The 26,732-nt window shown below is 43.7% G+C and overlaps 1 long non-coding RNA gene and 2 pseudogenes across 1 annotated transcript in view; 2 read left to right on the top strand and 1 right to left on the bottom strand.

The window, feature by feature from the left end:
• Positions 1 to 26,732, top strand: part of LOC135057567 (uncharacterized) — a 190,144-nt gene that overhangs the window by 102,075 nt on the left and 61,337 nt on the right. The gene's annotated exons all lie outside the window — the stretch shown is intronic.
• LOC134897421 (5S ribosomal RNA) lies at positions 7,553 to 7,671 on the bottom strand (annotated as a pseudogene).
• On the top strand, positions 12,369 to 12,487 carry LOC134897422 (5S ribosomal RNA; annotated as a pseudogene).

Below are 26,732 nucleotides of genomic sequence, written 5' to 3' on the forward strand. Positions count from 1 at the left end.
GTCATGTGCTGTTTGGGGAGGGTTTTTTGGAAGGGCCATCCTGCGTGACACTGCAGTGCCACTCCTAGATGGGCCCGGTGTTTGTGTCGGCCACTAGGGTCGCTAATCTTACTCACACAGCTACCTCATTGCGCCTCTTTTTTTCTTTGCGTCATGTGCTGTTTGGGGAGGGTTTTTTGGAAGGGACATCCTGCGTGACACTGCAGTGCCACTCCTAGATGGGCCCGGTGTTTGTGTCGGCCACTAGGGTCGCTTATCTTACTCACACAGCGACCTCGGTGCAAATTTTAGGACTAAAAATAATATTGTGAGGTGTGAGGTATTCAGAATAGACTGAAAATGAGTGTAAATTATGGTTTTTGAGGTTAATAATACTTTGGGATCAAAATGACCCCCAAATTCTATGATTTAAGCTGTTTTTTAGTGTTTTTTGAAAAAAAACACCCGAATCCAAAACACACCCGAATCCGACAAAAAAAATTCGGTGAGGTTTTGCCAAAACGCGTTCGAACCCAAAACACGGCCGCGGAACCGAACCCAAAACCAAAACACAAAACCCGAAAAATTTCAGGCGCTCATCTCTAGTATTAAACAAAGTTTGTGTACATTGAGCCATCAGAAAACAAAGATTTCTCTCTCTCTCTCTCTCTCTCTCTCTCTCTCTCTCTCTCTCTCTCAAAATATGGATATGGGATACTCAACCTGGGATACTCAACCTTTATATGTGTGCAGTGGCGGAAGTCTGGGAGGCAATGGAGTCGGATGCCGCCGGGCTCCAGCAGTGACGGGGGCACCTTCTCCATTGCCTCTGATAGTGCAGCTGTCCGGCTGCGGCTCCCACCTCCCGCATGACCCGCCAGCTCCCGCCCCCTGACAAGTGCGCCTGCCCGGCTCCCGCATAATGATATCACGTCTGGCCGCCTTCCGCCCGCCCTCCCCCTCACTCCGATGGCGCCCAGATCCGGCTCCAGCCTGATGACAGGACGGCTGGCCGGCTCCCGCCTCACAGCACAGCTGGCCGGCTTCGGCTACTTCCCCTCAGCGCCGCTGCCCGACTCCTACATGCTGACACCTGCCAATGGTGAGCACTAAGCTGCAACTGAATGATGGAGGAAAGTATGAGGGTTGGGACAGTGTGTACGTCAATGTGGCTGTGTGTGTGTGTGTGTGTGTGTGTGTGTGTGTGTGTGTGTGTGTGTGTGTATTTGTATAGGTGTGAGTATGTAGCTATGTGTGTATTTGTATAGGTGTGATTATGTAGCTATGTGGCTGTGTGTGTGTGTATATGTGGCTATTTGTGTATAAGTGGTATAGTGTGTGTGTGTGTGTGTGTGTGTGTGTGTGTGTGTGTGTGTGTGTGTGTGTATATGACTGTGTGTATATGTGGTTGGGTGTGTATTTGTATATATATATATGAGTGTGTGTATTTGTGGCTGTGTGTGTGTATACCATAACTGGGCCGGGGGGGGGGATATAATTTTTTTTGCCTCCGGGCGTCTGATATTAACTTACGCCCCTGTATGTGTGTGTGTGTGTGTGTGTGTGTGTGTGTGTGTGTGTGTGTGTGTGTGTGTGTGTGTGTGTGTGTGTGTATATGGTGATCCCTAGTGAGTAGTGACTGCTGCCCCCCGCCACCACCAAGTGCCCGCAGCTCCCCACTGTCATCACTGAGCTCTCTGAGGCGCAGGATGCGGCATCGTCGATCCTGCCGCAATCACTGTGAAGAGCTGCTCAGCTGTCACAGTCTACAAAACTAAAGACCTCAACTCGTCAAGGGGGGTTTCTGGGTACTCAGAAACCCCTGCGTGCGCCACTGCATATACAGCTCTCAGTTAGTACTAGCAGTTCTTCTCCTCCCACATAAGCTCTTTGCACTCTTTTCATTTATCGAAGTATATTTGCCCCAATAACACCTGTTTCAGGGGTTAAACCGCAAATATTAGCTATCTCCTGAATGTATGTATGAGGGATACCTGTTGTGATCACTCCAATGCCAGACGCAGCCCCCATAGGCTTCTATGGCTGATGCGATTCTGCCAAATTTACCATTATCCAGAATGCAAAGCATTCCAAATATTGGTCCCCGGGCCTATTGCCATCTGAAGATGGCGGTAGTCCGGCTATTATAGCCTATGGGCTACAGATCGCATTGCTGGATGGACATAGGAAGTGGCCTCTGTGCAGCAGGGTCTGAGCTGACCAAGCATGTGCAGACAGACCAGCCGCCACAGACCATTGCAGGGACGGGTTCCTTTCGAAGCCCATGTTCCTGCATGTGCTGGATGATACATCCAGACGATAGGATTGCATATTGCAATGATGGGAGGTCCAGATCGCATTCAATATGCAATCCATGATAAATGAGCACCTTAGCCCCTCAGGTGTACCCTTACAGCAGGCTCCTCTGCTTCCCCCACTCAGCAGTGCTCTTCTCTTTTACAGATTGCCAACTTCACAGTTTCTTTTACCATCACCCTGCATACTTACTCAGGCTTCTGTAACCTCCCAGCTCTGCGCTTTCCTCATGCTTTTCTCTCTCTACCCTGCTCCTTTTCCTCAGGCTTCTGTCTTCTCCCAGCTCTGCGCTTTCCTCGTGCTTTTCTCACTCTACCCTGCTCCTTTTCCTCAGGCTTCTGTCTTCTCCCAGCTCTGCGCTTTCCTCGTGCTTTTCTCACTCTACCCTGCTCCTTTTCCTCAGGCTTCTGTCTTCTCCCAGCTCTGCGCTTTCCTCATGCTTTTCTCACTCTACCCTGCTCCTTTTCCTCAGGCTTCTGTCTTCTCCCAGCTCTGCGCTTTCCTCATGCTTTTCTCACTCTAACCTGCTCCTTTTCCTCAGGCTTCTGTCTTCTCCCAGCTCTGCGCTTTCCTCATGCTTTTCTCACTCTACCCTGCTCCTTTTCCTCAGGCTTCTGTCTTCTCCCAGCTCTGCGCTTTCCTCATGCTTTTCTCACTCTACCCTGCTCCTTTTCCTCAGGCTTCTGTCTTCTCCCAGCTCTGCGCTTTCCTCATGCTTTTCTCACTCTACCCTGCTCCTTTTCCTCAGGCTTCTGTCTTCTCCCAGCTCTGCGCTTTCCTCATGCTTTTCTCACTCTACCCTGCTCCTTTTCCTCAGGCTTCATGTTTGCATATTTCTGTCCTTTTGCAGCATCATGGGATTTGACTTTCTATCACTCGCGAGTCTCTTGCAGCTTCAATATCAGCAGCTGCACAAAACAATGTGAACTATACCTCACAGGTTCAAGGTATCACATCAGCATTTTAGATTTGATTTCTCTGGTGTGAGTTAGGCAATGAATGAGAATATAAAAATTTTTTATTAACATTTATTATAAAGTGCCTGCATATTCCATTGCAATTGGAATGATAGTGTCTGATTTGGTTTCTGTGGTTTAGTGCAAATGTTGCACCTAAAGCCAATGTTAGTAAATGAGCCCTAATATTGCTCAGGCTCTATTTGTTCACATCACATACTTAATCCAACTCCTGTTAATCATTTTTGTTCTTTTGTGTGTTTGTCTACATCTCTAACCCAAAACCTTCCACTAGATTTATGAGGAGAAAGATGCGATGAAAAAGTAACCTTACTAAAGATTAAAGGAAAGCTGAGACGGATGTGGAGCACAAGGCTAACACACTTCACAAACACAGTATTGTTTTCCTCAATGAGATTTCACCTTTCAGATGCCTTTGGCAGCTAAGAGGTTATGACAGGTTGATTGGCTGGGAAGTTTAGGAAAGTCACTGAGCCAGTTAATGCCATGTTAATGCTGCACTAAGGTATTCTACATACCCCCAGGTGCATGTACAAGTGCTTGTGCTTTATATAATTCTTTCCAGCCAGCAAACCTATTACTTCACAGACGTGTCTATGAAAATGATTAGACCTTTTGCCCTTTCGGGAGAGAGAAGTTATAATATGGGGGATGGGGACGTCAACACAATACATGTTAGTTGCTGAAAATGTTTTGGGATAAGCAAAAAGTTTTATGGCAAAGTGTTGGTCAATATGAACCAGTAAAGTAACCAGCTAGCACTGATTTCATTATAATGAAAGTGTATATTGCATCTTTTCTTGTTTTGTACTATGGCTGGATTTCTCAGGCTTCAGTTTTATTCTACAAGTATCTTTAGTTTTTAATTTTTAGAATTCAAGTCCATATTGCTGAACGCATTCTAGTATTTCTAGTTAGTGTGCCAGGGGAAGTTAGGCTGCGGGTGGGAGTTAGGGTGCGGGAGGGTCTAGATAGGATGTATAAGGGCACTTAGATCAGCAGCGGAAAAAGTAAATAGGCTGCATGGCTGGAGTTAGGCTGTGGGAGATAAGCTAGTTAGAATTAGGATGGCGTCAACACCACAGTCAACTGTACCACCGATAATATGGCAAAACTGATTAAAAGAAAGCTCCCAAGTACAGGTACACCACCGATAATCCGGCACCCTCGGTTCCAGCACTGCCGAAATGTTGGTGGTGTACCTGCACTTGGGAGCTTTTTTTCCTTACATTCGGCAGGATATAATGCCGTCCGAGTTCGACGGCTGTGTGGGATGCCAACTGAAATTGGACATTTTTTTTAAAGGGACAATCACTTACATGTCATGGTTTTGCCTTGTAAGTGATTGCTCCTTTAAAAAAGTCCACATAGCTTCCTTACTTTCCTAAATGAAGAGCCTGCAAATGTATAGATCCTGACTCCTTTCACCAAAAGGTCGCTTCTGACAGGTGGGGACATACAGTATATGGGAATATTTATCAATATCTGCATCTCAGAAGTGGATTGGATGTGATAAAATCACACAAACTCGTAATGCAATAATTGAATACATCACAAGGATGGATCAATAACCAAAGGCAGGGACAGAGCTTGCGAGAAAGCTCTGTCTCTGCTAATCCTCTCCGTACACTTCTCAGTATTTTTCACAAAAAATACCCTAAGAATGTGCTAAGCAAATGGGTATTGTAAAAAAATATTTTATCCGATATAAGCAGGTGAATAATAAATTCCGGGTGTATAAGGGAACAGCATCCTGATCCCTTTATACTAACTTGTATCTAATACAATGCTTTTATACAATACCCATTTGCTTATACAGGTTGAGTATCCCATATCCAAATATTCCGAAATATGGAATATTCTGAAATACAGACTTTTTTGAGTGAGAGTGAGATAGTGAAACCTTTGTTTTTTGATGGCTCAATGTACACAAACTTTGTTTAATACACAAAGTTATTAAATATATTGTATTAAATGACCTTCAGGCTGTGTGTATAAGGTGTATATGAAACATAAATGAATTATGTGAATGTACACACATTTTGTTTAATGCACAAAGTTGTTAAAAATATTGGCTAAAACTACCTTCAGGCTGTGTGTATAAGGTGTATATGTAACATAAATGCATTCTGTGCTTAGATTTAGGTCCCATCACCATGATATCTCCTTATGGTATGCAATTATTCCAAAATACGGAAAAATCTGATATCCAAAATACCTCTGGTCCCAAGCGTTTTGGATAAGGGATACTCAACCTGTATTGATTTGTGTATGCAGTGTTAAGGTAAACACTTTATTTTTTCTATGCTTTATTGCAAGTGTAATAAGTCTATGTGCTCACTACAGTTCTCAGAATGAGAACACTGGAGGTACTTGTGGTATACCTTAACGGTAGCTTCTAGTTTACCTTCGTAGAGAGGACCTTTCCCATAACCCCCTGGGTCCATGTCACAATCTATTTGGAATAAAGTGTGGCAAGCGGAGCGAGACACCGAGCCCGAAGCGTGGCGAGCGAAGCGATACCGCAAGGGTCCAATGCTGCATAGAATTTTTTTTTACCCCAAATGAACGGAGAACAAAGAAAACATTTAGGTGATGTAAGGGCGGAAGTTCTCTCCTGCCCTCTCGTTTTGTCACGTCCAGGTCCTGAGCACGAAGGTAACATAGACACAACCATACCATAACTCATTAATTATCCTTTTCCTTTCTGCTTTTGTCAGCTTCTTTCTGTCTTCACTATTGTCCTATTTTTTGTCACTTGCTTCCCTTTCTGTTTAGGGTTTGGTCTATTGGGACACTATTCTGAAAGGTAAACAGAACATCTTTATTTCTTTGTGCTAAGGAACGATACATAAATCTGCCAATGTAAAAGTAAAAACTGGATTGAATTTATTTTGGCCCCTCCACCCACCCTGGGATCATGGCAGGAGTTTAGTTTACTTAACGGATGATCAGGCTATGTTTAGACGTTCAAATCATTGTTACATGGCTAAAGCAAATGGCGAGACAGAGTTTGTATTTATTTTGTTTATATAAAATATTAGAAGACGCAACAGCATGGTGGGACATGGGGCCGGATGTAGGGGGTGATAAAGCTGATTATTTACCTTAGAACACAAGCTATTTACTAATATCGTGAAGCCGTAATGGCCGCTGTCCCTCGTGCACGTGCTACGCTCTTCGTACGCTATTTGCGTACAAAGACCTCGCACGTGGTACACAAGTTACGTACACACGCTGCGCTGTGAGTACGGGATACACACAGCGAGCGTACACACAGATAATAACCTTTTAAACCTTACACAGAGTATGCTTATACTGTAATTCTTAGTGTTGAGATACTGCAATGATATAACACTGTTTAACCTTGGTCTGTAAGCTAGCTGTTTGAGCGATTGAGATGCTCAGCAACCCTTAATAACAAATGGTGAAACACACTCCTTGCTAAGGTTCCAATACCTTTACTAAACGATGTAAGTAAGTAAAAGGAAAAAGATACAGTAACAGCTTATACACTACAGGCTAACATTAATAACTAACAGAATAACTAAACAGAAATATACACAACAGCGAACGATCGCAAACACAAATACATAGGCTAAGAATGAATGGCTTACATTAAACGGGTAACAAAAGTGGCCCCAGCGAAACATACCATACGGGGGAACACTCGCTAGCGCAACCGGATCCAGTCCTCCAATTATCAGAGATAAATGTTGAAGAGAGAGAGTACTGGCCGGTCAGGGGACAGTGACCCTTATATACACAACATACAGTGTACTACAAAGGGCCCTACAATCTTATTGTTCATTGGACACAGGAATGTCTCTCCGCATTATAACAAAAGGTCATAGGTTGGTTTGAACGGGTGGGCTGTGACTAATCAAACTGTTTTGTGGGTGCACTCTTGTATGTTTGGAAGTCTCAGAAGAAACAATAGGTAGAAATTAAATATACATTTTTAAATATAAATTTTATTAACAACAATTAGTAAAATAGTAGTAAAGTAAGCTGTCAAAAATCAAGGTGGGGGTTAGGGGGAGGGGGGAAGGGGGTTTTTGGGAAAGAAGGAAACACAGAACAAAATTTAATTACAGTGTAAATACTGAATATTGGTTCTGAGCTGCCTGGGTGCGAAAATAACAGCTGGAGGCCTGAAAAGATGAGGCAATTTTATTCTCTTGTGAGTGATAATGAGGAGACAGATAGGATGGGTAAAGATAGAATAAGCAAGATGAATCTGCTGTCAGTGTTAGACGCTGAGCAAAACCGTCCAGGAATTTCTACTAAACTGAGTATTCCTCAAGAGTCTCCCACTCGAGTACTGACCCAGCCCTACACTGCTTAGCTTCCAAGATCGGAAGGATTCGGGCGTTACCAGTGTGGTATGATAGTAGAAGACATATTTGATATCGAGGGCTCGAGAATCACTGATGAGAGTTCACGAAAATGGAGAAGAAAAAGAATAAGTTGGAGAGGAAAATAGAGGATCTGCTGCCACCGTTAGACCGGGATAATTACCCCTGAATCAGTGGTGAGAGTCCTGAAAAAAGTAAAAAGTTGGAAGAAGGAAGGAAAAAAAGGAAGAAGAACAATGCTGATATGTAGTGGTTTGAGAAAGGTTGATAGTCAATAGGCTGCTTAATTGCGGGGTGCTGATAGTACCTATAATGTAGGTACTTGATGTAATAGAGAACAAATTGTACACAATTAGCAGACAATTAAGTTGATTTGAACCATGCAACACCATTAATTTGATGCTATCCGATTATTATCCTTTGTGCCAAAATGGTATCAGTTGGGAAGATGAGGAAATAATATCAACGATTCTAACAAGATATGTTGGGATTAATTATGTCCCACTGTATACAGAGCTACAGAAATGCTAGATGATAATAATAGTAGAAAATGAAAGCTTGAAATAATATAAAGATATGAGATACAAAAAAATATTGATAATTTGCTGAGCCAAAAGAATATGTCAGTTTAATAACTGAACATCAAAGGTTTAGCAATATCCTAAGTGATAACAGTATAATGCCGCTGGATGCCGACTGCCTATAAAGCGAGTACTTGCATAAAACAGATTTGATGAATAATATTGAGAAATAAGCATCTGAAGTTGAATACAAATAAAGGTGCAAGAAAAATACTGCAGTTATGCAGATATTACCCGGAATTGTGGGGGCGATCGGTCACTGGTATGTGGCAGAGTGCTGTATGAGTACGGGATGTCCGTATCAGAGTCCAAGCATATTAAAGATGCAGGATACAGTGGTTGTCAAGTTTGAACAGTTCGTTATGGCCGCAGAGCAGACCGGTCTGCCTGATATGTTACGGAGACGTGGTCTGTTTAAGTCCGTTGCGGGCAGGTGGTGGAATGTCCAATAATATCTGCAGGGCTGATGCGGCTGAAGGAGGAAGGGACGCAATGTTCAAAGTCCCGTCGCGGCAATGTGTGGCGGCGGCGGGTTGATGTAGCGGCTGCTGGAGAATGAGCGGCTCGTGGTTCAGGCTGTCCGGAATCGGCTGTCACCCCCAGGCAGTGGGGTATGGAACGGAAGACGCGTTTCACCCGTTCACCGGGCTTGATCACTTCCTGTTCATGGAGGGGATCGTGCGGGCTTTATCTTGCAAGGGGGCTGGTCAATGTCCAATCAAAAGGGAGGTGTGTCCTACGTTGCCAAATTGCTGCACAGGTGGAATTGCTGTTCTGATTTGTATTGGTTCCCTATTAAACTTGCAAATAGTGGCCCATTGCACAAAAGGAAAGAAGAAATATATGAGAAATATACAAGGCAATTGGATATAAATGAGCATAACAATTATTGTTATAAGGAAAAGATAAGTCGACAAATTGATAAATAAAATTATTATATAAAAGAAATATAGAAGATTATGATAATAAGTAAGAATAGATTATGAATATATGTAAATAAGAAATAATCAAATTGATACATAAAATGTACATATATTGAGACAGCATATCTTAACCTAAGTTATATTCTGACGCTAGAGACATTATAAGAGGATATTTGTAAATATATATATATATATTTGTGTATAAGTGGCGTGGATGGAGGTGGTGGGAATCGCTATGGAAAGACTGGGGGGGAAAAGTATATTGTGGGGGGTGGATTTTTTGGAGTGAAATAATGAGATAAATACTATAAATCCAAACTCCCAAAGGGATCTTTTCCATGTGGGCAATGTAAGGCCTGCCCACAGATACAGATAACTGACAATGTCAAGGACAGACTTGGCAAAGATATTTCTATACAACACTTTTTTAACTGTGACACACAAGGGGTAGTCTATTGTCTAACCTGTGCTTGCAATCAACGATATGTAGGCATGACGACTAGAAAATTCAAAACCAGGATTTTGGAACATATGGGTTCCATTCGCAACTCATCATCGGATCTTCAGAAAGGCAAAAAACTAACATCAGTAGCCAGACACTACCATGCTTTACATCATGACTCACCATGTGAGATGCGCGCCTTTGGCCTAGATAGGGTCCACCTAGGCGTACGCGGTGGTGACTTAAGTAAAGAACTTATTAAGAAGGAAAGCGAATGGACTTTCAGGTTAGGTTGTCTTAAACCGTTTGGTTTGAATGAATATATCAATTACAGTGCATTTCTTTAAATAACTTCTTATCCAGTACTAATTATGCGTTGTCCCTTTTCCTCTTCCATACACCCCTCAGCACACCCACACCTAGTACACCCCCAGCAATCACTCCTCATACACATCATACTCACCTTTCTCACTACAGCACTCTCACTCCCACCTTCATCATACAGACAGCACCACCCCTTCACTTCCAGTCCATTCACATGCACCTCACATCCAACCCACATCATAGACATAGCCTATTCCAACATCAATCACAACACACAATCCCTCCAACAATAGAAATTCACAATAATACTTCCACGCATCCATACAGCTCACCCAGTACTTACATTTGCACACCTACTCCCATCCCCTACAATTGCCCCTTCACCCCTCCCCCATTTTTTCCACAACCTCACCACACCACACCACTCCCACGCCCACACAGGATCATCACCTGTGACACATCACACATTTTCCAACACCCCAACCCCAACCAAACCCCCCCCCCCATCCCCCCTTTCCATCCCCCCCATCCATTCTTCCCCTCCCCTCCCCCCTTTCCCCCTCTCCCCCCCCCACTCTATCCTCCCAATCCCACCACCATTCCAAAAAACACCCCCCCATCTCACTCCTATACACAGACACATTTTCCTTTCCACCCGCCAACCAAACCCCCCCCCCCTTTTTCCCCCCCCCACATTTATAGTATTTATCTCATTATTTCACTCCAAAAAATCCACCCCCCACAATATACTTTTCCCCCCCAGTCTTTCCATAGCGATTCCCACCACCTCCATCCACGCCACTTATACACAAATATATATATATATTTACAAATATCCTCTTATAATGTCTCTAGCGTCAGAATATAACTTAGGTTAAGATATGCTGTCTCAATATATGTACATTTTATGTATCAATTTGATTATTTCTTATTTACATATATTCATAATCTATTCTTACTTATGATCATAATCTTCTATATTTCTTTTATATAATAATTTTATTTATCAATTTGTCGACTTATCTTTTCCTTATAACAATAATTGTTATGCTCATTTATATCCAATTGCCTTGTATATTTCTCATATATTTCTTCTTTCCTTTTGTGCAATGGGCCACTATTTGCAAGTTTAATAGGGAACCAATACAAATCAGAACAGCAATTCCACCTGTGCAGCAATTTGGCAACGTAGGACACACCTCCCTTTTGATTGGACATTGACCAGCCCCCTTGCAAGATAAAGCCCGCACGATCCCCTCCATGAACAGGAAGTGATCAAGCCCGGTGAACGGGTGAAACGCGTCTTCCGTTCCATACCCCACTGCCTGGGGGTGACAGCCGATTCCGGACAGCCTGAACCACGAGCCGCTCATTCTCCAGCAGCCGCTACATCAACCCGCCGCCGCCACACATTGCCGCGACGGGACTTTGAACATTGCGTCCCTTCCTCCTTCAGCCGCATCAGCCCTGCAGATATTATTGGACATTCCACCACCTGCCCGCAACGGACTTAAACAGACCACGTCTCCGTAACATATCAGGCAGACCGGTCTGCTCTGCGGCCATAACGAACTGTTCAAACTTGACAACCACTGTATCCTGCATCTTTAATATGCTTGGACTCTGATACGGACATCCCGTACTCATACAGCACTCTGCCACATACCAGTGACCGATCGCCCCCACAATTCCGGGTAATATCTGCATAACTGCAGTATTTTTCTTGCACCTTTATTTGTATTCAACTTCAGATGCTTATTTCTCAATATTATTCATCAAATCTGTTTTATGCAAGTACTCGCTTTATAGGCAGTCGGCATCCAGCGGCATTATACTGTTATCACTTAGGATATTGCTAAACCTTTGATGTTCAGTTATTAAACTGACATATTCTTTTGGCTCAGCAAATTATCAATATTTTTTTGTATCTCATATCTTTATATTATTTCAAGCTTTCATTTTCTACTATTATTATCATCTAGCATTTCTGTAGCTCTGTATACAGTGGGACATAATTAATCCCAACATATCTTGTTAGAATCGTTGATATTATTTCCTCATCTTCCCAACTGATACCATTTTGGCACAAAGGATAATAATCGGATAGCATCAAATTAATGGTGTTGCATGGTTCAAATCAACTTAATTGTCTGCTAATTGTGTACAATTTGTTCTCTATTACATCAAGTACCTACATTATAGGTACTATCAGCACCCCGCAATTAAGCAGCCTATTGACTATCAACCTTTCTCAAACCACTACATATCAGCATTGTTCTTCTTCCTTTTTTTCCTTCCTTCTTCCAACTTTTTACTTTTTTCAGGACTCTCACCACTGATTCAGGGGTAATTATCCCGGTCTAACGGTGGCAGCAGATCCCCTATTTTCCTCTCCAACTTATTCTTTTTCTTCTCCATTTTCGTGAACTCTCATCAGTGATTCTCGAGCCCTCGATATCAAATATGTCTTCTACTATCATACCACACTGGTAACGCCCGAATCCTTCCGATCTTGGAAGCTAAGCAGTGTAGGGCTGGGTCAGTACTCGAGTGGGAGACTCTTGAGGAATACTCAGTTTAGTAGAAATTCCTGGACGGTTTTGCTCAGCGTCTAACACTGACAGCAGATTCATCTTGCTTATTCTATCTTTACCCATCCTATCTGTCTCCTCATTATCACTCACAAGAGAATAAAATTGCCTCATCTTTTCAGGCCTCCAGCTGTTATTTTCGCACCCAGGCAGCTCAGAACCAATATTCAGTATTTACACTGTAATTAAATTTTGTTCTGTGTTTCCTTCTTTCCCAAAAACCCCCTTCCCCCCCCCCCCTAACCCCCACCTTGATTTTTGACAGCTTACTTTACTACTATTTTACTAATTGTTGTTAATAAAATTTATATTTAAAAATTTATATTTAATTTCTACCTATTGTTTCTTCTGAGACTTCCAAACATACAAGAGTGCACCCACAAAAGAGTCTTCTTCTCTCCCTTTTTTCGCATGTTTTACCACTGACTCAGGGTGCACCACCAAACTCAAGATCAAATTAGAAAACATTGGTTTTCTCCTTGTATTTAATATTTTGGTCCAACAATATCTACTAGATACATCACTATTTTCCAGTGCGGTATACCCCCAATACATTCGACTAATCAAACTGCTCAGGTGGGAGGGAATCTCAAGATTCCCGCCGCATGGATAATGAACCGCAAATATAGTAAATGTCCAGAAACTACTAATAGACATAACTATACGCAGGAGCGATTAATCTTTACCTAACCAGCACCGGATTGTTCCTAATAAAATGTTCTTTAGTTAGGTACCAGATATCACTGCTCAGACCCTATCTGACCCTTCGTATCATGCAAAGAGGAATTCCTCTGTCCAGGGGCCAGTTACATTAAACAAACTTACAGTTATTATTAAGGGGAACATTACCTATAAAACATACTATTTGGTTTTATTATTTAACGATTGAGTCGCCCGCTAGACGCACACAAACTCTACCGTAAATGCACATACCATGCGCTCGAGCGCATGGCCGAGGAGGCGCCGTCACGCAACTGCGAATATGCGCACGCACGGGAGAGAATGTGTACGTGCAGCGGGCAAGCGCATGAGGTGAATATATGGCAACGTGTAGCATGATATTTTTCCGACTTTGACAGTCCACCCTTTGGCAGTCATCAATAACTGCCACTTCCTAAAACAATTTAAAAAAGAAAAATATATGTCATCATGTAAATACCATTTTATGATTGGGAAAAGGGAGGAGAGGAGCAGGTGGGAAAAAGGTATGACCTAGTGAGATAGTAGAAGCATGTGTGTATGAATCCATGTTTGAGGGGTCATGTATCATCGTGCCGTACGTGTTTTAAATCAAGCTTCGAGGTATTGCGAAGTATACATTTGAATTCCTTCTTATCCCGTATTAAGGGTCTGTGGATGGGCTGTCAAACTTTACCGAGCTCTTTTCGGTTTTTGGTTGCAACAAATGGGGAGCACATTTAGTTGATGATACATGAATGGGGGGATATGTGAGTGCTGATATATGTGTCTATATTCCCTATCGACTATGTGTGTCATTACCTGAAGGTTGTAGAAATGAGGATAAGAAACAATTATTATAAATGCAGTCATAAACTATGTGAGTTTAATATGCATTCGCCGATTGAGGTCTTGTCTGATGTCTTGTCTTGATGTACATGTTGTCTGATGTCTCTCGGTGCTTTTGCTATAAATAGCGAGCAAAAGTTGTTCCATTGTCCATAAAGTTACAGTCTCTAAAGTATTGGGCTATCGTAAAAGTTAAAGTCACTAGGGATATTGGGGGTCTGTGGCATAGTTCATCAGTGGTCTGTATAAAAGAGGTTGTCAAATTCTTCTTCCAAGCGGATGTCTTTGTACCTTGGAGGAAAGCAAAGGAGAAACGGGTGAAAGAAACGGACCGTGGAATCACATTTTCATCACAACATTGTCTCTATCGTTGGGTCATAAATCAAATTTGTTGTTGTTATTATAGTGTCTTCGCTCCTTAAACTCATCACCCTGGTATTACTTTTACACTTCGTTAAAACCCGAACGCATCTAAATATCAGACCAACAAATATGACGACTCCCAATATACACAAGAGAAATTTCCCTACATCCATGATAATACCTTGGGCCCATTCTCCTAAACCCGAGAACCAATTTCGTGGGTTCAACCATGACACCCAACCGGTCAGCTCATTGCCCACAGCGGCAAGAGTGAGATTATGTCTCCTTCGGAACTCCCATTTTAATTGTAAAATGTCATCCATCTTTTGGTCTATGACCTCGGCTGGGTCCTCTGTGCTGTTTGTGATATACGTGCAGCACTTTATTCCATATTGAGTTGCTAGGGTAACACAATACCCGCCTGTCACAGCTGTGAGGTAATTGAGAATCATCCTATGCTGAACCAGTTCTGTTTTGTAGGCTTGTAACTCTTTCCCAGTATACCTGAATGTGTCGTCATACATTTCGGTGATATTGTCTAATAAATTTGCAAGCGCAGATATCTATCTATAATTTATCACTCCTCTGGCGGTACGAGTGATATCTAACGCGAGTAGGAATTGAATCCCGGTGGATTCATGGATCAGATCAGAGGCTGGATGCTCTGTCCTCTCTATCAGGTGCCGTTTAACGACGTGCTCGTAATGAGTGTGAGTATAAGGAGCTTGGGCACTGCGGTGAATATCTTTCATTTTGTTATGGGATACAGTCATTACTTCAGGCAGTACTTTTCTAATATAACACAATCCCTCTGAGTTTGGGGCAAGCCACTTATACGCCTTCCTCCCGCATATGAAATATGCATCATCGGGGAGAACATATGGGACGGAGTATGACATAACCATGTTACAAATTTTCCATGTGAAATCTCCTAACCCTAATTCTCCCATCTGTTTAGTACACGTATCTGTTTGTACGATATGTGCACAGTATCCTGGTGATACTTCTCCAACTCGCATGGTCCTACTTCCTAGAGTGTACCTATACCGGAAAAATCTTCCATGGTCGGCTATCTGGCGTATAAGTTCTGTGTCTATGGGCATTCTGTCGGCTCTGTATGAAAAGGTCATGGTTTGATTACTCCATGATGCTTCCCAATTTCCCGGCTTTCGGGGACTGGAAATGTTAAAGCATACTAAAGACCTATCCACATGATATTGGTGGAGCTTCAAACTAGGAGGACTAGAGATATTAAACCTCTTGTCCACCGGCCTCCCACCACTTAACTCAAGTACCTCTCCTACAGTTAAAGGGAATGGTACTAGTCCTGATTTGCTATGACCTTGAGGTACTTGAGAGCATACCCAACAGTCGGTCTGATTTAACACTTTAGCCACTAAGGAGTGATAGTCACTCAATGGATGCCGGTCCATGTGGATATTAAAACTGGACTGACATTTCTTGATGCACCCATCCTCAACTATATTGTCACAATGCCTACAGATGCAGTTCTCTTCAGCTAACAATCCTTCACAATTCCTTCTATTGTCAATGCTACCAGATCGTTTTCTGATACTCGCCTTTACTCGTGATTATGTTGTTCTTGGAAATCTACGCATCCATCCTGGTCATCAGAACCCATTCCAGATCCTTTCTCGATCTCCATGGTACTCTCACCGAAACAGACTGCTCTGGTCAACATCATGGTCAACAGGAAAATCCGGATCACAGTCTCTTGGGGCAAGTCCATCTTAGAGGAGTAAAAGTAGAAAAATAAGAAGGGGGAAAGGAAATAGGAGGGAGTTGGGAACTGGAGAAAATAACAAATGGGAAAAAGAAATCTGGCTCGACAAACGCCTCTGGTCTTATTATTTTCAGTGCTCAGGTGTCGTCTCAATCCTCCCTGAACAGACACTCTAGTGATACAACCTCTACCGTCTGTTCTTTATCACGAGACCTCTCTGGGTCAGCAACCTTTTTACAATGAGACGAATGGACCCAAGTCTCCCTCTCGGCAACCTTCAATGCAGTTGTGCTGGTCAATAAGACTTGATATGGTCCTTCCCATCTGTCAACAAGGCAACCTGAGCGTAGAAAATTCCGTATCATTACATAATCCCCAGGTTCAATGTCATGACAATTACTGTCTGACAAATCAGGAATCACCAACTTTAGATTATCATTCTGATTCCTCAATTGCTTACTCATCTTAACCAAGTACTTTACGGTTACTTCATTGTTACATTTCAAATCATCCTGGGGGTTAATCATAACATGAGGTTGTCGACCAAACAGAATTTCAAAAGGAGACAGATTAAGAGGGGACCTGGGAGTGGTTCTGATGCTGTATAATACGATTGGCAAAGCTTCAGGCCATAACAGTCCTGTTTCAGTCATTACCTTGCTCAATTTATTTTTAATAGTGCTGTTTACTCTTTCCACCTTCGCACTCGCCTGGGGGCGGTACGGAGTGTGCAGCTTACTATTAATTCCCATCAACTTACACATTGTTTGAAAGACTTCACCTGTGAAATGGGTACCCCTATCGCTTTCAATTATTCTAGGGATACCGTACCTACACACAAATTCCTGCACAATTTTCTTTGCAGTAAACACAGCTGTATTTGTGGCCGCGGGAAATGCTTCAACCCAATTTGAGAACACATCAATACAGACCAATACATACTTTAAATTTCTACAAGGTGGCAATTGTATGAAATCAATCTGTATTACCTGAAAAGGGCCATCTGTCGGAGGGATATGGGATGGCTCTGTTGGTATTGCCTTTCCGATATTCTTCCTCAAGCAGGTGAGACATGTCATCGCTCTTTTACCCGCATGGGAAGAAAATCCTGGGGCGCACCAATAAGCTCTTACCAACTTAGACATTCCTTCTTTGCCTAGATGAGTCAGCCCATGTGCCGCTTCCGCTAGACTTGGAAGGTATGCTCTGGGTGCCACTGGCTTACCCTGTCCATCTGTCCAGAGTCCTGAGGACTCCTGGCCATATCCTTTTGACCTCCAAACTGCCTTTTCCTGTGGGGAACACAAGTTTTGCATTTCACACAATTTCTGTGTGTTTACAGTATTAAATACCATCAGTTGTGTGGTGTCTGTCTGTATGGGGGTACTGGCTGCTGATTTAGCAGCTTCGTCTGCTCGGCTGTTACCAAGTGATACCGGGTCTTGGCTATATGTGTGAGCTTTACACTTGATAACAGCCACTCTGTCGGGTTCCTGTATCGCTGTTAGAAGTCTTTTGATGTGGGCTGCATGCGCTACGGGTGTGCCAGCTGCCATCATGAAATTTCTGAGGCGCCATAGGGCCCCGAAATCATGGACTACTCCGAAGGCGTACCTAGAATCTGTGTAAATATTGGCTGACTTGCCCTTAGCCAATTGAGTGTGGTGGGCCTAACGGTTCTGCTTCTATGGTACTTTGGTCATCTACGACTGCGTATCCAGTACACAAGTCTCCCGAGTCCGTCTGTCTGTGACAACTACCATCAGTGTAGAAAGTAAAATCTACATCTTCCAGTGGGTTGTCACTGATGTCAGGCCTTGCCGTGAAATTTTGGGTCAAGTATTCCATACAATCATGTGTGTCGCTGTCCTTACTAAATCCTCCTTCCCCATCACTCTCATCCTCCACCCTTTGTGGCTGTCCAGGCACACCTGGGAGATATGTTGCAGGATTTAGTGTACTGCATCTCTTTATTGTAATGTTTACCGGGGCCATTAATGCCAATTCCCACATTGTAAACCGTGCCGATGAGACGTGTCTGATTTGGGCAGAATTCAGCAAGGCTGACACTGCATGTGGCGTATGAATTGTGAGGTTGTGTCCTAGCACTACATCTTTGCTCTTTGTGACTAGCAATGCTATTGCTGCAACACTTCGCAAGCATGTGGGGAGGGATCGCGCTACCGTATCTAGCTGAGCGCTATAGTAGGCTACCGGCCTGCTGGCATCACCATGTTTCTGGGTTAAGACACCTGCCGCGCACCCAGCACTCTCTGTTCCGTACAGCTCAAAGGGTTTCCCATAGTCTGGCATACCTAATGCTGGTGCCTGCGTTAGGCACTGTTTAAGTCTCTCAAATGCCATCTCAGATTCGTCTGTGTGCGAAATCCGATCAGGTTTGTTTGATGAGACCATCTCCTGCAAAGATGGTAGGGCCAAAGGTAGGGCCAGTATGGAAAAACCTGGGATCCAGTTACGGCAATACCCACTCATTCCTAAAAACGTTCTAATCTGTTGCTGGGTTTGTGGCAGGGTCATGTCACGAATTGCTTGAATTCTATCAGCGGTGAGGTGTCTCAGTCCTTGTGTTAAACAGTGTCCCAAATACTTCACCCGGTTCTGGCATAATTGTAACTTGTCCTTGGAAACCTTGTGTCCTGTGTCTGAAAGATGAAACAGGAGTTGTTTTGTATCTCTCAAGGACGCTTCCAGTGAATCTGAACACAGTAGTAAATCATCCACATACTGTATCAATATTGATCCACTCTCTGGTTGGAAAGACTGTAAACAATCATGCAAGGCCTGTGAGAAGATACTTGGACTATCTATGAAACCTTGTGGTAAGCGAGTCCAAGTGTACTGAACTCCTCTGTATGTGAATGCGAATAAGTATTGACTGTCAGGGTGCAGAGGTACCGAGATGAAAGCGGAGCAGAGGTCAATCACAGTGAAAAATTTGGCAGTGGGAGGGATTTGCATAAGGATAACAGCTGGATTTGGCACTACAGGGAATTGACTCTCAACTATTTTGTTGATCCCCCTTAGATCCTGCACTTATCTGTAACCCCTCCCCCCACTCTTTTTAACAGGGAAGATGGGACTATTGGCAGTGCTGGACGTCCTTACCAGAATGCCCTGTTGTAGCAAGCGCTCTATTACAGGGTAAACTCCTAACTCCACCTCTGGCTTCAGAGGGTATTGTGGGATTTTTGGAGCTATCCTACCATCTTTTACTTGCACAACTACAGGGGCTACGTTTGCCATCAATCCAGTGTCTTGTCCGTCCTTGGTCCAAAGTGACTCCGGTATCTGGGAAGTCATTTCCTCTACCTTGGACGGACACCTATTTACAACAACAGTGTGTGACATTAATCTTGTTGGGGAGTCTGGCATATCCTGCGCTTCCTGAGCGTGGTTTTCGGGTATGTCCAAGAACACACCTTCAGGAGTACAGTATATGACGCATCCCATTTTGCACAGTAAATCTCTCCCTAGGAGATTAGTCGGAGCCGATGCAGCCAGCAGAAAAGAATGCTTGGTGTGCAAAGACCCTATCGTAATCTCTGCTGGTTTGCTCAAAGGGTATTGTCGCACTACTCCTGTTACTCCCATGGCTGGAATTGTTTTACCAGTGGTTCTCATGCCCACGGTCGAATTTATCACTGACTTGGCCGCCCCCGTATCTACAAGGAAATTTAGAGATTTACCAGCTACATCAATTGTAACCTCGGGTTCACTTCCAAGGTTCGCAATTAATTTCACTGGCTGCAGATTACAGGTATGGCCCCGCCCCTATGGTGCGTGGTGACCTCCCTGCATCGCACTGGCAGCTATTACCTGTGAAGGGGGTAAATGGGAACTATCAGAGACTTGCCAGTCTCTTCTTGGGGGATACCTTCTTGTTTCCCCTGCGTGTGGCTCATAACTCCGTCTCTGCGGTCCTTGATCCCCATCTCGTATGTCATGTCGTTGTCTAGGGCTTTTATATGTATTGTGTGGGTTACTGGTGCAGTTACGTGCAAAATGACCTTCCCTGTTACAATTGTAACATTTTACCATATGCGGCTTACCACCAGGGGTCTGAGATTTAGACTGAGGCGGCCTTGTTGTAAGGGCTTGGATACTTATCGCCATCAGTTTATCACCCTGTGACTCCCTGCGTCTTGTGATGTTCCTGTCGTGCCCAACAGCAGTCTCTCTTAAGGCGGCCACCGACATACCTCTCCAGTTAGGTTGAGTGGTTTGTACCCTATTCCTTAATACCTCCTTTAAACCGTCCATCAAGACGGACACCGCTACCTCTCTATGGTGTATATTTGCCTCAATGTCCACGATCCCAGTATATTTAGCCATTTCCTCCAGTGCCCGGTGGAAATAGTCAGAGGCTGTTTCTCCTTCCGTTTGTTTGATGGAGAAAATTTTGTTCCATTTTACCACAGCTGGAAAGTATACTCCCAGATGCAGATTGATCCTGGTTACATTATCTTGATTATACTCATCCGTAAGGGGTACCTCTTCATCTAATTTACAGTCAGCTATAAATTTCACAGGGTCAATACTAGAGGGCAGGCATGCCCTCAGTAGTGTCCACCAATCTTTGTTGTTAGGCTCAGTGGAGTTACCCAGGTCCTTAATGAACCTCTGACATGCGGCTAAATCTTTTCTGGGATCAGGAAATTCAGACAAAATTGTTCTTAATTCTGCTCGGGACCAGGGACAGTGCATTGCAATATTCCTGATGGGTGTGACCCCATTTGTGTCGGTCTTCCCATTGGGGACCGCTATCACTCTAACAGGATTAAGATTAATTACTTCACTCTGAGTTGATTCTACAGTGTGTGGTGCAACAGTTTCAGCATATTGTACAGTGCCGTACTTACCTCTAGATACAACCTCACCTGTCCCTGAACTATGGGCCTTTGATACCACTCTTACTGGTTGGGCGGTGCCCACTGGAGTATCGTTTATGGTGGCCGCTAGAGAGAGAGCTGAAATCGTAGTGGGCTCATCTTCCTGGTCGTATTCCTGGGGGAAGTTTAAAATGGGATACAACTTGCATGGGTTAGCGTTAGTATCAACATTTGCATTAACTTTCATTTTATCCTTATCACTACTACATTGGTTAAGTGCACCCTTATCGTACACCCGCATGTCATTCTATATACGGTGGTGGTGCCGTTGCTATCAGACTCCTACCAGGATTTGAATTTGCTTTCTGAGCTAATTCCTGTTGTATTTCACTTTCCTGTTGCCATACCTGTAAACAATCATAATGTCTAATCCTCTGCTTTGCAGATTTTATTAGACCTATCCTTTTTCTTAGATTCTGCAATACCTCAGGGTTCAAACTGCCTACCCGGGGAAACTGCTCCCCATCATCCTCTGTCATTCGTTCCCATTCTTTGCAAAATACCTGTGTGTGTGATCCGTATTTTTCACACATTATATACCGTGCTGACCCTTTGGGCCAACAAATACCAACGTGAACCCTTGTTGGACGTCCCTTCTTTGAACAACTGGCCCCCATCGTTTGCAGATATTGCTGTCTCAGCGAATTCTTACAAACGAACCAAGTTGCCCGCGGTAAGGCGACGGTGAAAGTTCAACTAGTGCCTTCACTCACTTTACGCCCCAATTGGCCAGTACGAGTTCCAGCAATGTGCCACCACTGGACGTACCCAATTCGCGGGATCTTTTTGTAACCTCTATTTACTGGGGCGTCTGGGAGTATGCTACCCTCCCCAGTAAGTATTGGTTGTTGGAGATTTCCTGAGTGAACAGCGAAACTCCCTTAAAATAACAAAAACCTACACAAATCACGTTAGAATGTACAAATAGCGTTTATGATCCCACAGTAAATTTTAATGGGTATCAAGGTAACAAACTAATGCACACAATTACGTGCGGTCCAATCGCACTGCGCATAAGTAACTTAATATTTATACGCTGTACGACCAACGGAATCGGTTGTTTAGACTGCGAAACCTTCAGCCGGAGCTCAACTTGTGTCTATATGGGTACTACGCAAACCCCCCCGGGCTGCGCTTAAACCTTCGCAGTCCTTTTGTCTGCGGATACTACTTGCTCCTTTTACCTTGTATAATGTTAACGCGGGCAAGCCAGTCCCACGCCACCAAGTGTCCACTCACCTGATGTGGTCTCCGACGGGATCCCGATTTCTGGGTTCACAAAATAATACCTTTATTTCCACACTCACTCCTATTCACTCATATGCACACTGATTTTTTTTTCTGTACAGAAATTCCTTTCATACAGGCAGTAGTCCAATCCCTGGGTTTTGCAATAGAAAAAGGTTCTCTTTTAACTAAGCTTTTTGGAAACTGAACAAACCTGTGCTATTATCAGGTGGCTATACTATACCGCCCCCACTAAAACAATGTTATCGTGTGATTTGAGTCTCGGTGGGCGTATCCGTACGCTCCGTTGCGTAAACACGCCACGTGCGTATGCCTTTGTGTTGCGTACGTAATCTCGCACGTTGCCCGAGACACGTATGCACAAAGTCCAGATATGCCCACAGCAACGCAACTAACACGCTTCTATAAATGTAAATGATGTTCAACTGTAATCGCTTACCGTACACCACACAGTATTTGCTATGCTGTGTGCGTGTCCTTTACAATTATTCCCTTAATAAATTATCCTTTATAATCTCAACTAAATAGCACCAGGTTTCCTCAGCACGTCTCTAATAATCGATTCTAATGGCAACAAGAGAGTGAGCCGCAACAATGCAGGTGTGTGCGTGCGTGCGTGTGTGCGTACGCAAAACAGAAATAAACAGTTATAAAAGATAATAGCGTATTGTTCTTACCTTCCTACCTTCCGGTTTCGGATTCCACCCCAGCACTCCTACAGCGTAGCGTAACAGACGCTTATCTAGTCAGCACCACTGTATCCCTCACCACCAACACGGATACGAAAGGATACTGCTTTCCCGCCCTTTGCTGACAGATAAAGTCTGTGTTCACCAGTATGGATATGTGGAGGACGGACGAGGCCCCAATTGATAAAGCTGATTATTTACCTTAGAACACAAGCTATTTACTAATATCGTGAAGCCGTAATGGCCGCTGTCCCTCGTGCACGTGCTACGCTCTTCGTACGCTATTTGCATACAAAGACCTCGCACGTGGTACGCAAGTTACGTACACACGCTGCGCTGAGTACGGGATACACACAGCGAGCGTACACACAGATAATAACCTTTTAAACCTTACACAGAGTATGCTTATACTGTAATTCTTAGTGTTGAGATACTGCAATGATATAACACTGTTTAACCTTGGTCTGTAAGCTAGCTGTTTGAGCGATTGAGATGCTCAGCAACCCTTAATAACAAATGGTGAAACACACTCCTTGCTAAGGTTCCAACACCTTTACTAAACGATGTAAGTAAGTAAAAGGAAAAAGATACAGTAACAGCTTATACACTACAGGCTAACATTAATAACTAACAGAATAACTAAACAGAAATATACACAACAGCGAACGATCGCAAACACAAATACATAGGCTAAGAATGAATGGCTTACATTAAACGGGTAACAAAAAGTGGCCACAGAGAAACATACCATACGGGGGAACACTCGCTAGCGCAACCGGATCCAGTCCTCCAATTATCAGAGATAAATGTTGAAGAGAGAGAGTACTGGCCGGTCTGGGGACAGTGACCCTTATATACACAACATACAGTGTACTACAAAGGGCCCTACAATCTTATTGTTCATTGGACACAGGAATGTCTCTCCGCATTATAACAAAAGGTCATAGGTTGGTTTGAACGGGTGGGCTGTGACTATATCAAACTGCTCAGGTGGGAGGGAATCTCAAGATTCCTGCCGCATGGATAATGAACCGCAAATATAGTAAATGTCCAGAAACTACTAATAGACATAACTATACGCAGGAGCGATTAATCTTTACCTAACCAGCACCGGATTGTTCCTAATAAAATGTTCTTTAGTTAGGTACCAGACATCACTGCTCAGACCCTATCTGACCCTTCGTATCATGCAAAGAGGAATTCCTCTGTCCAGGGACCAGTTACATTAAACAAACTTACAGTTATTATTAAGGGGAACATTACCTATAAAACATACTATTTGGTTTTATTATTTAACGATTGAGTCGCCCGCTAGACGCACACAAACTCTACCATAAATGCACATACCATGCGCTCGAGCGCATGGCCGAGGAGGCGCCGTCACGCAACTGCGAATATGCGCATGCACGGGAGAGAATGTGTACGTGCAGCGGGCAAGCGCATGAGGTGAATATATGGCAACGTGTAGCATGATATTTTTCCGACTTTGACAAGGGTAATTCCAAGTTGATCGCAGCAGGAATTTTTTTAGCAGTTGGGCAAAACTATGGGGGTGATTCGGAGTTGTTTGCTCGCTAGCTGCTTTTAGCAGCATTGCACACGCTAGGCCGCCGCCCTCTGGGAGTGTATCTTAGCTTAGCAGAATTGTGAACGAAAGATTAGCAGAATTGCGAATAGAAAATTCTTAGATTCTGAGTAGCTCCAGACTTACTCACAAATAGCGATCAGTTCAGTCAGTTTCGTTCCTGGTTTGATGTCACACACACGCCCAGCGTTCGGCCAGCCACTCCCCTGTTTCTCCAGACACTCCCGCGTTTTTCCCTAGCACGCCTGCGTTTTTCCGCACACTCCCAGAAAACAGCCAGTTTCCGCCCAGAAACACCCACTTCCTGTCAATCACACTACGATCACTTCAACGATGAAAAATCTTCATTCGGGCGTGAGTAAATCTACTAAATTTTGTGTTAAAATACTAACTGCATGCGCACTGCGAACCATGCGCATGCGCATTTTTGCCTTAATCGCTCCGTTGCGAAATCGGCAACGAGCGAACAACTCGGAATGACCCCCCATGTGCACTGCAGGGGGGGGCAGATATAACATGTGCAGAGAGAGTTAGATTTGGGTGGGTTATTTTGTTTCTATGCAGGGTTAATACTGGCTGCTTTATTTTTACACTGCAATTTAGATTGCAGATTGAACACACCCCACCCAAATCTAACTCTCTCTGCACATGTTATATCTGCCTCCCCTGCAGTGCACATGGTTTTGCCCAACTGCTAACAAAAATCCTGCTGCGATCAACTCAGAATTACCCCCGTAATGCAGTGCGAGACGGTCGGAGCTCCAAGATTCCAGATGAACGCATACGTTGTTTATTTAAAGCAGCAAACATTTACAAGGCAAGACCAGATTGCTTTTGCCTTGTGAATGATTGACATTTTATAAAAAAACGTATGAGTTTGGCAAGAATCTTTGGAGCTCCAGCCATTGCGTCCAGCCCTGTTTGTCAGTTGCATGAAAATAACTTTAGTTACTTATCTCGTGTTTTCTCCCCCAATTAGGTAAAAATATATTTCAACGTAGTAGTAAAATGTAATTATTTTATATACAATAACGCTTACATATTTCTCTTACGTCCTAGAGGATGCTGGGGTCCACATTAGTACCATGGGGTATAGATGGTAGAGATGAGCGGGTTCGGTTCCTCGGAATCCGAACCCGCCCGAACTTCAGCTTTTTTTACACGGATCCGAGCGACTCGGATCTTCCCGCCTTGCTCGGTTAACCCGAGCGCGCCCGAACGTCATCATGACGCTGTCGGATTCTCACGAGGCTCGGATTCTATCGCGAGACTCGGATTCTATATAAGGAGCCGCGCGTCGCCGCCATTTTCACACGTGCATTGAGATTGATAGGGAGAGGACGTGGCTGGCGTCCTCTCCATTTAGATTAGAAGAGAGAGAGTGAGATTGAGACAGAGACACTTGATTTACTGGAGCTTAGGAGTACTAGAGAGTGCAGAGTTTACTAGTGACTGACCACTGACCAGTGACCACCAGTGCAGTTTTATTTAACATAATCCGTTCTCTGCCTGAAAAAAACGATACACAGTGACTCAGTCACATACCATATCTGTGCTCAGCCCAGTGTGCTGCATCATCTATGTATAATATCTGACTGTGCTCACACAGCTTAATTGTGGGGGAGACTGGGGAGCAGTTATAGGTTATAGCAGGAGCCAGGAGTACATATTATTAAAATTAAACAGTGCACACTTTTGCTGCAGGAGTGCCACTGCCAGTGTGACTGACCAGTGACCTGACCACACTGACCACCAGTATAGTATACTATATTGTGATTGCCTGAAAAAGTTAAACACTCGTCGTGTGACTTGTGTGGTGTTTTTTTATTCTATAAAAAACTCATTCTGCTGACAGTGTCCAGCAGGTCCGTCATTATATAATATATACCTGTCCGGCTGCAGTAGTGATATATATATATTTTTTATATCATTATTTATCATCCAGTCGCAGCAGACACAGTACGGTAGTTCACGGCTGTAGCTACCTCTGTGTCGGCACTCGGCAGTCCATCCATAATTGTATACCACCTACCCGTGGTTTTTTTTTTCTTTCTTCTTTATACATACTACATCTCATTATCATCCAGTCTATATTAGCAGCAGACACAGTACAGTATGGTAGTCCACGGCTGTAGCTACCTCTGTGTCGGCACTCGGCAGTCCATCCATAATTGT

Source organism: Pseudophryne corroboree, chromosome 3 (assembly GCF_028390025.1).
Source record: "Pseudophryne corroboree isolate aPseCor3 chromosome 3, aPseCor3.hap2, whole genome shotgun sequence".
NCBI lineage: Eukaryota > Metazoa > Chordata > Amphibia > Anura > Myobatrachidae > Pseudophryne > Pseudophryne corroboree.